At 27.6% G+C, this 12,486-nt stretch overlaps 1 long non-coding RNA gene across 1 annotated transcript; it reads right to left on the bottom strand.

Moving 5' to 3' along the window:
• Positions 1-582: 582 nt before the first annotated feature.
• On the bottom strand, positions 583-1,060 carry LOC127086344 (uncharacterized). The gene is made up of 2 exons (XR_007789457.1): positions 911-1,060; positions 583-819 (listed from the first exon to the last, which is right to left on the bottom strand). It is a non-coding gene; the product is annotated as an uncharacterized LOC127086344 (long non-coding RNA).
• Between the last annotated feature and the right edge of the window lie 11,426 nt (positions 1,061-12,486).

Genomic DNA, 12,486 nt, shown 5'->3' with positions numbered 1-12,486 from the left:
ATTATTATTTCAAATTTTGTAGTTGGTCCTCATAGTTTCCAAAATTTAAGAATTTTGAAATGACATCTAAATTTTTTAAAATTTGCAAATTCATCCTTAATAATTTTAAAATTTTAGAAATTAATCCCTTTAAATTTTTTAATATTGCAAATTAGTCCTTATTTTTCAAATTTTTAATTTGCTCAAAAAGTTTAAAATTTATAGAAATGACCTCAAAAACTTAATAATGAATAATTTAATACTCTATCCAAATAAAAAACTTTAAAATTAAATAAATTAAAATTTAATCGTTTAAATTGATTAAAATTTTATATTTTCTAAAAAAATTCAATTACCTCATTAAATTAATATATAAAATTCTCTTATGTATATTGGAAAACATTGAGTATTGTCATTTATTATATCTGAAATTGCCGGTAGTTGTTGTTAGGTAGTAAATGAGGTAAGGAAACAAAATATATAATCCAAGAAAATAAGTAGTGAAATGTTGGAAAGGAAATGATTGATTACTTTTTATTTCATATGATATGATAAAAGTGCATAACAAACACGTTATACACGATATTGAGTACACACATAGAATTCAGAAACAAGACTTGTTTATTTATTTATATTATAGTATTCTATATGGGTGTTGTTGGTGTTGGAGAAAAGGGATTTAACAGTTTTTAGTGCACCAACAGCGAAAGTCATCCCTGCATCTGCCGCTAATTGCGCCCTCTTGTGTTCTACAGTGACGGTCACATCCACCGAAGCATACTCCCTTATATGAACCAGCCAAATTCTCACATGTGTTTGCTTCACTCACCACTATTTCTTCTGCATCATCCAAATACAATTTAGATTACATAAATATAAGAAATGCATTATATAATAATTAATTAATATACAAGAATGATGAGTTAATTACGTGCAACAAAGAGAACGAGGAGGAGGAAGGACAAGCAAGCTAGTGATTTCTTCTCCATGGCTTCTTAAGTAGTGATGAATATCAAAACTTAATATGACTCACTTCACTTAATGTGTTATGTGTGTTTGTGTGATATATGTGATGATTGTAAAACACTTATATATATAGCCCCAAAGGGCTTGACTAGTAAGAGACATCACAATATATATCACAGTGAAGTTTTTGAAGATAGAAGAGACATCACAATAATCAAGTTTGTATTCTCATCATGGAGAAAAGTCTATAATGTGGGGCGTATACTATTAGATACATTATTTGATACCCATAAGAAAAAAAAATTGACAGAAAAAAAACACAATAACAAATACAATCATTTATTCTAAAATTCCAAAATTCAACAAAAAATTAAAAATATGTTTGAAATTGAAATTAAAAATAAAGTTTAAATGAATTTCAAATGATACAAAAAAAAATAAATTGAAATTGATCATTCACGCTATATAATGTAAATGTTAAAATTATTAATATTTCAAAATTTGAAAGATGGTCTTCATATTTAAAGAAAAATTCAAATTTATTCGCAAAATTTTCAACTCTAATAATTTTTAAATTTTACAAATTGAGCTTTAAATTTTTTAAAAATTGCAAATTGGTCTCAATTTCTCATATTTTAAAAATTTGACCCAAAATATTTAAAATTTATGAAAATGATCTAAAAAATTTAACAATAAATCATTTTAATACTTATCCAAATAAATTTTTTTAAAAATGAATAGATTTCAATTGAATCAATTAAATTGTTAAGGATTTTGAATTCCTTAAAAATTCTCAATTATCTCATCCAAACAAACTTTATAGTCATTGTCAAATGACAATAAAAGAATAATATTACGTGAAAATTATTACAACATATAGACTATTCTCAACTACTCCAGAGCTCCAATATACTCACACACTCCAAAGCTATTAATTAACTACCACTTACAATACTCTAACACAAGAGTATATAAAAAATATATAAAATATTAAATACAAGTTTAAAGTGTTTTAGGTTAGTGCATTTTATAATAAAAAATCGGAATCTATTTTATAGTTTTAGATTCTCTCTTCTCTTACAAAATCAAACAACATATTTTCAACCAACACCAATGTTGGAAAAAACCAGAAATGGAGTGGTGAAAAACAGTGTGTTTGGGAAAGATGAAGATGATAATGTGAATAGAGAGAGATAGAGAAATAGAGAAAGATTGAGAGAATTGAATCATATGGCATTAACCTTTCAACTATGACATACAATGTCTATTTATAGGGTACAAATTGGAACCACAAACAGACCCAAGAATAACAGAAAAAACAGAATTGCAAAAACAGCTTATTTCCAAAACAACTTATCCAATAAGCTGTTTTCACTGCAGTGCTTTTTAAAGCTTCTATCAAGCATTTGAATTATTAAGGACTTCCAATACACCAATAATAACATTGATTAAATAATATATCAGCTTCCATTGTTTTCACTGACAATTATAATTCAAAATAAATTATCATACTCCACCATAAAGAATATAGTCACTTAAAATATCAATATCATGAGGACACACTTCTCAATTTTAAAAAAAAAAATCAAATATCCTTTAATAAGGGTGACATTTCTATCATTTGGCTTAAATCTTTTTTTTTAACCTACTCCATCAAAACACTTATACTTTACATGCTTAATCTTTTCACATTTCCAAGATCTCACGTTTATTTCAATATAGTTTTCCACATAAGATCTTCATCTAACAACCAACACCAAGTTTGATAAAGTATTATCCTCACTTTTCAATCTTATTTCTTCAGAAATAACTCTAGTAGCAACTTTTTCAAAACTTAAAAGTTCCTTCCTATATATCCAAATAGAGTTAATATGCTCATAGGAACATGAAACATACCATATGAATCTCAAAGATTTATCTTCATCATAAATCTTAACTCAAATAGTTTTTAATTCATCGACAATAACATTTAGACACTACAACAAAATTGATTTTAGGCAACAACCGAAATTCACGGCCTAAAATAGAAAACCCGTTGCCCAACATTTTTAGGAACGTTTTCCGGACGTGGAATAAACAGTCGTTGCCTATTTTTACAGAACACAGTTTTTTCACTTTAGCCCACGGAAACACAAAAATATCGTCTAAAATCTGTAAACAGACTATGGTTTACAGTGTTAGTTTAGACTACGATTTAGTTTAAGCCACGGTTCTAAACGTTATCTAACAGTTTTGCTAACTTTCAAAATTAAGCTACAGTTAAGTTTAACCACGGATCTAAAGTGTTTCCCAAACTAACATTATTCTAAAAAAAAGTGAGACATATTTTTATTTATCCATGTGTGATCTAATTCACCCTCAAGTATAAGGGGCAACTGAGAATAAAAAATCAACTAAATTAAATCAAAAATAATTTTGACATAAATCTATTAAATTAAAGCACAATAATTTGACATAAGCACATGTCAACATAAACTTGAAAATTGAGATCATTCCTTCCTAAACATATCTTATTAAATTTAGTTGTATTTATCATAACAACAAAGGCACCAACCAACAATCAATAAAATTCAAAGAGAGAAGTCACATAAATTAAATTTATAAATGTTTTCAAACAACCTTAGTTAAATTAGTTGTTTGAAAACTAAGAAATACTATTTATGCAAATACCTCGCTAAAAGGATCCTCTATTACTCAACACTGCTTTCCTAAATCAAACAACTCCAACATTAAATTTTAATTATCAACAAATTTGGAAGCATTAAACAAATAAAAGACTATTACATACACAACAATATTGATGATAGTTTCAAAAAATTGATTCAATGAAATTATATGTCCAACATTGACACCATCTGACATAACACAATTCATCAATGTTGAAGTCAAGTCTTGGATTTACATTTGCTAATTTTATTGACAAGAATTGCATTTTATGATAATGTATTGTAAGTTAGGTGAATTTTATTCTTTTTATCTTAAAATCGAAAGCTTATAAACTAAAACTTAATCAAACACTTTAATGCAACCTAATTAATTCCTTTATGAGTAATTTCCAATAGCAAGGAATTGAGCATGACAAAAACTCTAAACTCAACTTGTTTTTTGAAGAGGCTGAACATAGTTAACGATTCCATCTTTTTCAACTTGTAAATACTTCATCCTCTTGCTAATTTTTTCCCTACCAACCTGCACGAAAGCAAAAAAAAAACAAAAAAAAACATAGTGAACAATCAACAAATCTTGCACCAAATAAATGTCTAAATGATTTCGTTGTAGCACAGAAAGTAATTGGTAATTTGTACTTACTCTTTCATCTAATTATGGAGAAGAAGAAAATTGTTGATGTTGGTGTTGAAAGTATATTCTTGCTTTTTGTCTTTCTAACAAATTTTTGTCATAAATGGTCATTTCTCCTCCGACTAGATTACTTGAAGTGTTGAGACAGTGTAATATGATGTATTTGTTTTTGTTAATAGGAATTAGTACTTTATTGTTCTAACTGTGTACTAATTTATGGTACCTGCTAAACTCTAAATACACTATTATAAAGCCAAATTAGTATAATCACGTGAAATATGTGTCAATATTAATTATGGCCGAAATGAATAATACCACTATTCTAGTTTATAAGATACATAATACATTATAAAAGTGAGCCACTATTCTTAAATATAGTTCAATTAATTATGGCCGAAATGAATGGGGATATTGCTCCTTTAAAAAAATTAATAAATAACACTACAACATTTTTTACTTTAGACAACGGAACAATAGACAACAACTTAAAAAGCATAGCTTAAAGGAGTAAAGAGCGTGGTTTATACCTGTTGCCTTATATTCTAGAATTTTGTTAAAAACCGCCGTCTATTTACTATCAGCTACATTTACAAAGTGTTGGTGTAACATAACCGTTGTCTATATACCTAAAACTACAGTTTTGTAGTTGTTGCCATTTATCTTTAAAAGGCAACGGTTATAAATCGCGGCCGAATTCTAAAAACTACGGATTTATTAACTTGTTTATTAAAATTGTGAATTAGAACTATCTAATATTGGCCATTACGTACGTACGGGCTTCAAAACCTTTACTTGTATTTTATTTGATGAATATGTTTGATTATAAGTTTTTTTTAATTAGAATTAATACGGAAAAAAAACATTTGGGATAAAACCAAGGTTCATCATGTTCATATGTCTTTCAATATTAATATGCATTTAATTATCACTAAGTCAGCTACACTTTTTAAGTAAATTTTAGACTCTTAAATATCTATATATAACAATTTTTTTTTTAATTTAAAAGTCTCTATTGAAATTTCACTAAGCCAATAACACTTTTTAATAAAATTTCAGACTCTTAAATATTTATATATAATTATTTTTAATTTTTGTTAATTTAAAGGTCTCTATCTAATTGCATTTATAGTTTATTATTTTAATATACAAAACTACTATAAATATATATAAATAATCTAAATAAATTTTTAAAATAATTGTTATAATAAACATGGCACAATTTAAATTGCATGTTCTTAAAAAGATAAATATTTTAATAAACATGGCACAATTTAAATTGCATGTTCTTAAAATAAATAAAATTTTATCATACACACATATTTACAACTCCAAAATAAAAGTTAGTCCTTTTGAAATCTATTATTAAAGTATTTCAATATAAATTTATTGAAAAATTAATAAAATTTATTATTAATAACTATAATATCTCTTCCGTTGTTAAATAATTTAAAAAGAAACTGCAAAAATATAAATAAATAAAAACTGCATAAACACTTAAATGAGAAAATAAAGATTTTGTGCAATAATTGAGATATATTGGACACATTAATAAAATTATATTTTGTGCAAAAAAAAAATTAATTATTAGTGTATAAGAGTAAATCTCACATAAAACTAATAATATTTTATTTAATTTAATTAAAATTTATTTTTAATAATTTATTTTTAAATACATTCTGTTAAAATATTTTTTAAGAAAATATTGATGAACACTTATATTTTAGAAAATTAAAATTTGTTTTTTAATTTTTAACAAATAGACTAAAAATAAATTTTACTTTTATAGCAAACTTTCATTAAAAAGACATTTAAAACATATAATATTAACTATTTAAAAAAACCATAAAAGATTTATAAGTTAAACATTTAAAAAATATATACAAATAATGAAAAGAAAAACCAATCTTTAACTCAGCTTTGTGAAACCCTTGTTCTCCCTCTCAAATTTACGCAAACACCAAACTCTTACTCCCTTCTTGATTCAAGGTCTCTATACTTCAATTATATTCATCGTTTTTCTTTCTTAACTCCAAAAACTCATCAATTCTTTGTCTTCTTTATCTAGTCTCATGAATTTATTATGTTTACTTTTATTTTAAAGAGTCTCAAATTAGTGTGAAGTTGCAAGAATCAAAGAAGAAGGATGGAATCACAGCAGAAAAAGAAGAAGTATGGAATAATCACATGAAATAATAGTACCATCCCATCCTTGCAAAATTGATTCTCTTCAGATGAGATTCCTTGAGATTATGCATGACTGGAAAAAGGTGAAAATTAGGGTTTTTTCCATGTAATGAATAAGTGTTTATCTTAGTGGGATCATGAAACTTAATTTACTCTTTCGAAAATTACTTTAGCTTAGTTATATTTCACTTTCTTTTCTCTTGTTTTTGTAAAATGAGATACTTATCAATAAACATATTTGTTTTTGGAACAATAGCAGTTTGAATTGATGCAGAGTTGGAATTGATGAATGAGTTTGCACCTTATTTAACGACATGGAGTTGGAACCAATGAAGGTAATCGATCCACAATTTCAATTGTTGTTTATCTTAGAAGTATAATTTTTTCACTTGTTTAGATAAGCATCTAAGTTACTAATTTGTAGGTTGCTACGTCGGTGGTGGTGGAGAACTCTGTTTGAAACATTCAAAATAGAATGGTATTTATGTGTGTCTAACATAATATAATAAAAGAAATGGATGAGGAAAGGTACTATAATTTGGAGACATGATACAACTAAGGAATTAGAGACAAGTTTGTAGAGGTATCTGATGTTGTAAAAGCTAAGGTGAATGGTCTTTTTTCTAAGGTAATGGCCATGTGAATTGACTTGATTGATCAACTTAGGAAACAATACTAAAAATTTGTTTACTTGATTTTCCTTATGAAGGTTAATAATAGGTTGCAACTTGCAAGTTTAATTTTTAAATGTTTGTGAAGTGTATGGTTATTGTAAAGTCCTGTAAATAATACATGTGATTTGTTTGCAAATACATTGTGTAGTTTTATAACATCTTTGAATTAATCTTCCCCGCTCCTCCCAAATCTACATCGTCTCTATGATTTTAACCTCTTCAATATTAAGGTATTATCTAAAATCATCCCTGACTTCTAATCTTTCCTTTTGTTGTATTTAATTGCTTGCTTAAATTTATGTTTTAATTGATACTGATAATTTTTTGTTGTTGAGCTTGATTGCATGTAGTCACTGCTTCACTTTTTATTTCGTTAGAGTTACTCACTTTCTCTTTTTAAAGGTTTCTTAGTTTAGTTTTCTTTATTTTGAGTTGAATTTACTTTGTTCCTGAAGTGGATTAATGTTTGAACAAGTCATTGGTCCAATTTAGATGAAAGAATCTGATGATGGAAAATTCTTACAAGTTTAATGGAAAGGAACCAAGAGATAATGAATACTTTGTTTCCCTGTTTTTTCAGAGATATTCCCTAGTCTCGGGATCCAATCTGCAGTTGTCTTCACCTAGACCAACTATTTTTCTCTCGCTGAACTAAGATTTTCCCTTTCTCTTGCTGAAGTAAGGTTCTCCAACCTCTCTGAAGTCTTATGTTTTTTATTGTTAATGATAAATAAAAAATAATATACTATCGAATTATGTAGGGACTGTTTCAATACTAAAAACATGAGAGGCATCATCGTCATATTTTGATATGGACACATTCATTCGGGGAGAAATCGGCACAATTTTAAATCACTGTTACATGATTTAATCTGGAACAATTTTCTTCGGTACTTTTGTAGTTTACTTCTCATAACAACCACTCGAAAAATAGACTTATATCACATTTTCTCTTGTGCTTAAAATGAGTTTCTAATTAAATTGATAAGTATGCATTTTTCTCTTCATAATGGAAATTATAAGTTATGGTTTGTTAATTTTAAAAATTGAAATAAGTTAAACATATTTATTAACACCTAGTTTGCAGGTCAAAGTAATTTCAGCACATGCTGGTATGCCTATTGCAGCTTTACTGTTCCGCTGAAATGTATTTATTCATTATTTTGGTTTTGAAAATAGAATTCTTATAGTTGTACATGACATGAAATTATATGTCATAGTGAGATAGAATGAAGATACTTCTAATGATCAACTCAAATTGTAGCATGAATTGTATACTATTATGATATGACTATAATGTCATGACAGATATCTTGATATTCTTTAATAATATGAAATGTACAATTCATGACATATATCTTGATATTATTTATACTATTATAATGTGATTAGACATTTTTATGATATTTTTAATAATATAAAATGTTCAAATACTGCAGAAGTCTTCATGTTCTTTAATCTATTTTATGTTATTAGTATATTGTAAAATGTTAAAATGTGCAAGTCTAAGTATTATGATATTGCAAAGATACATTTCAATTCCAGCTGAAATCCCCGATCCAAAAGCCAATAAGGTTTGTTTGTTTACTGCATATTTAGATCATTTTTAAAATATGGTTGTAATCGTGTTTGCGTCACTTCTCATTTAAGCATAATATGCAGTTATGTACTTAAAGACTTCTACAAATAATTTTGAGAAGATAAAGTTTAAAGGGGTCAAAAGTTGTAACATCAGAGAGGGACAAATCATATAAAAAGTAAAGAGTTTTCTTTATGATTTTGTGGTGATTCGAGAGGCATGGAGAACCTATATTTCAATAGCAAGAGATAGAGTTCGGTAAAGACAAAAAAATATTGACAACCTAGATAAGACTTATATTATAACCAACGTGAGGTGATATTATTATAATATAATTCAAAGTTGTATATAATTTGATTGAAGGCTATACCAGGAATTTTATAGTTCATGATTTTAAAATTCTATAATTTGCTTAAACAAAAGTCCTTTGCAAGAATATAGATTTGTATGTAAGTTCTTATTAATGGATGTGGGTTTAGAATCATGCGCTCTTCGCTCTTTATGTGCTTTACCAATATATAATTTTGGATAACCCTTAAGATTGTATCCAATGTTCTTCAATGTTATTTCACATAAAAAAGGCTAACGAAAATGAGACTTTTCATTGATGTGTGGGAGAGTACTAAATCGGTCTCTCCATTGTACATTTTTTAAAAAAATTATTTAGGTTGCCCACGGTTTATAACTATAGTCCAAAAATAAACCGTAGTTTAAATTAAATTCAAAAATCGTAGCTTAAATCTAAGGGGACGGTTTTATAGTGTAGTTAAAAATAAACCACGGTCTAAACTAATTCTATAAACCATGGGCAGTTGATATATTTTAGGCGACGCTTTGTAGTTAATGTGGGCTAAAGTTAAAAAAATCGTGCCCTATTGAAATAGGCAATGGCCGTTTACACCACAGATGAAAAGCGTCCCTTAAACATTTAGACAACGGTTTTCATGCTTTAGACTGCGTATTTTCGTTGTTGCCTAAACTCATTTTTGTTATAGTGAAATAAGCATTCAAACTCTAGTTCTATAATCCCGAGCATTCTTAAATATAGTTCAATTATTTTTTTTAAAAGGTTAGTCAGTTTCATTCTTTTTATATCAATATTAAATCCCAAGTAAGACCATTTTTTTTCTAGTTGCCACCATTTAATTATAAGAATTTATACATTTTTACCTGAAGCTTCCCCTGGTGCCATGTTTCAGATATGCTCACAATTCAAGTATCTTGTAGTGCATAGATTGTAGATAAAAATAATCTTAATTAACATATAAAATAAAAAAAAATAGGATCACAATATATGTGACTCATTGTACAGTTTTTGTAATAAAATTTCCTTAAATTTTGTGCTTCACTTCCTTCTTTTGCAACTAAAGTAGACAAACATAAAATTAAAAAATGCAAAAATTTCATATGACACATGAAAAATTGAATTCAGAGTATAAAAATGCTTACATTTCTTGAATTACAACTCTTTGAAACTAAATTTAATTGTTCAGTTTCCATCGTTCTTGTCCTTGCAAGTCCTTTAGGTTCACAATAGTCTACATCCTGTAAACATATTTTTCATTACAAAAACAGTAACCCTAAAGAAAATTTGAGAACAATTAAGTAGCTTACTTATTTAAGAAAAATCGAAGCGCAGAAGATCTTTATTATTTCAGAAAAATTATATAGCATATTAGCATAATCAAATCTTTGTTATTGAATAGATTTTAACAAACATATCAGTACTATACAACAACAACAACATATGAAAAATTAGAAGAATAGACTCTATTAAATCTAGTAAATTGATACCTCAATAGAAAACCTAAATACATAAAGAGCTTTACAAAGAAATCAAAGAAAACCACAAACCCTTCCAAATCTCTCTTAAAACAAACGTTACTAGCTAACATTAACATACTTTCGTCTGAGGAGGTGGATGGTGGTAGACGACTGTGAAACAAAAGCTAAAGGAAATACATGAAAGGTACCAAGTGAGAGGAACATGTAAGATGAACGAACGAAAGAGAGTGAGACCTAGGAGATGAACGAGTGAAAGCTAGGGCATAGATGTTTCAAGAGAACAGGAAGAAGAAATGCAAGCACCGATTGAAAGGAACAAGATGAATGTTAATTAGCGCGAAATCTAAAATGAAGCATAGAGAACAAAATCTGAAACATAACTCTTTTTAGTTGAGTTTTTTACCCTGTCCCGAAAACACTGAGTTTCGAAAAAAATATGACCTATTATTAAATAAACAAAACGTCATAAAATAGAAAGCAAAATGTTGATAGCCTAGTGGTAGCGGTTGTCCATGCTTTATAAATTAATAATGGGGTTTGCGCCCTAAAAGTTGAAATTTTTAAAAAGCTTTTTGAATATTTAAACTCATTTTTTATTAAAACAAGTTGTTAGACACGGGACATGGCTTCAAATCCAATGATGCCCCCTATTTCCTTATAGAGTATTCTTTTAGAAAACAGCAACGCTGTTGTCTGACCTATGGTTTATGTGAATAGGTGACGGTTATGAAACTGTCACATTTAGAAAATCGTAGTACAAAGTGAAAAACTACGGTTTTAATAAAAAATTTAAAAAACTATCAACGATTAAAAAACACGGTCTGTTATCCTTTAAGTTACAATTTTTCAGTTGTTCTCTATTACTTTGTTACTTAAAGTAAAAAATGTTGTAGTGCTGAAATAAGGCGGTCAATCTCCTTCTAAGTGTATCTGCGATTTTCTGCATTTTGCTCTTTTATTTCGTGAAAAAATTCAGTTTTTGAGAAAATTAGGTTTATGACATTTGGGAAAAAATTTAAAAATAGATAGTAAGGTTTTTTGGAAATTTAGGGAAAACTTGACCGATTAGGGTCGCTCAAAAAACTACACAGACTCCAGCAAAATTCTATTACAACACAATTGTTACAACCAAACCTATATTCATATCAAACAAATATGTTCATACAACATCAAAACTATTTAAGGTGAACATTAGAGATTTATCCCAAATCCCAATTGGTCATTTGCAGTAATACAACCAAACACTGAGTTATTCATCGATAACTCATCGATCATTGCCAATAAGATTTTGCCTAAATCTTATTTGGTCAAACACATTACGGGAATATACAAACTCATATTGTTTTATCAATAAAAAGAAAATATTTGTTTATCAATGCCAATAGGGTGTTGTCTAAACTCTATTTGGCCAAACACAGTAACACACAAACAACAATTTCATTCAATGGATGCCAATAGGATTTTTCCTGAACCCCATTTAGACAAATATATTACAGAATCACAAGAAACTGAAGAAAGTACTAAAATCACCCATGGCACTATGAGAGGGTAAGGAACTCTCACTATACTGCATGCATAAATCACCCATAAGAAGACAATCTCTCATACCTTAGATTTACAGTAAGGTTGGTGATTTCAACAACTTTTTGGATTCCTGCTCTCAGACTCTGCTTCTCACCCCAAAATCCTCTCAATTCCTTCTGCTTTCTTTTCATGTATGCAAAAAAAATCTAAAACTTAGCTTCTCTCCACACTTTAGAATTTATATGGCCTTCTTTCTCAAAATTACTCTTTTTGCCAAATTTTATTTAAATCGCTCTCGTCTCACCTCATACTCTTCTTTATTCACAAAAATGGTTCATTCTCCCATTTATTAGTTAAATTATTAATTAAATTAAATAAATATTCAACTTAAATAATTATTTAACCAGGATTATATAATTTATATAATTTTATCTTATTACCAGATAGTTAATATGCCTAATCATCTGCAATAATCTAAATAATATTATTTTAATT

Source organism: Lathyrus oleraceus, chromosome 5 (genome assembly GCF_024323335.1).
Source record: "Lathyrus oleraceus cultivar Zhongwan6 chromosome 5, CAAS_Psat_ZW6_1.0, whole genome shotgun sequence".
In the NCBI taxonomy this organism is placed as follows: domain Eukaryota; kingdom Viridiplantae; phylum Streptophyta; class Magnoliopsida; order Fabales; family Fabaceae; genus Lathyrus; species Lathyrus oleraceus.
Note: the sequence above shows the minus strand (reverse complement) of the source record. Positions and strands in the feature narration are given on the sequence as shown.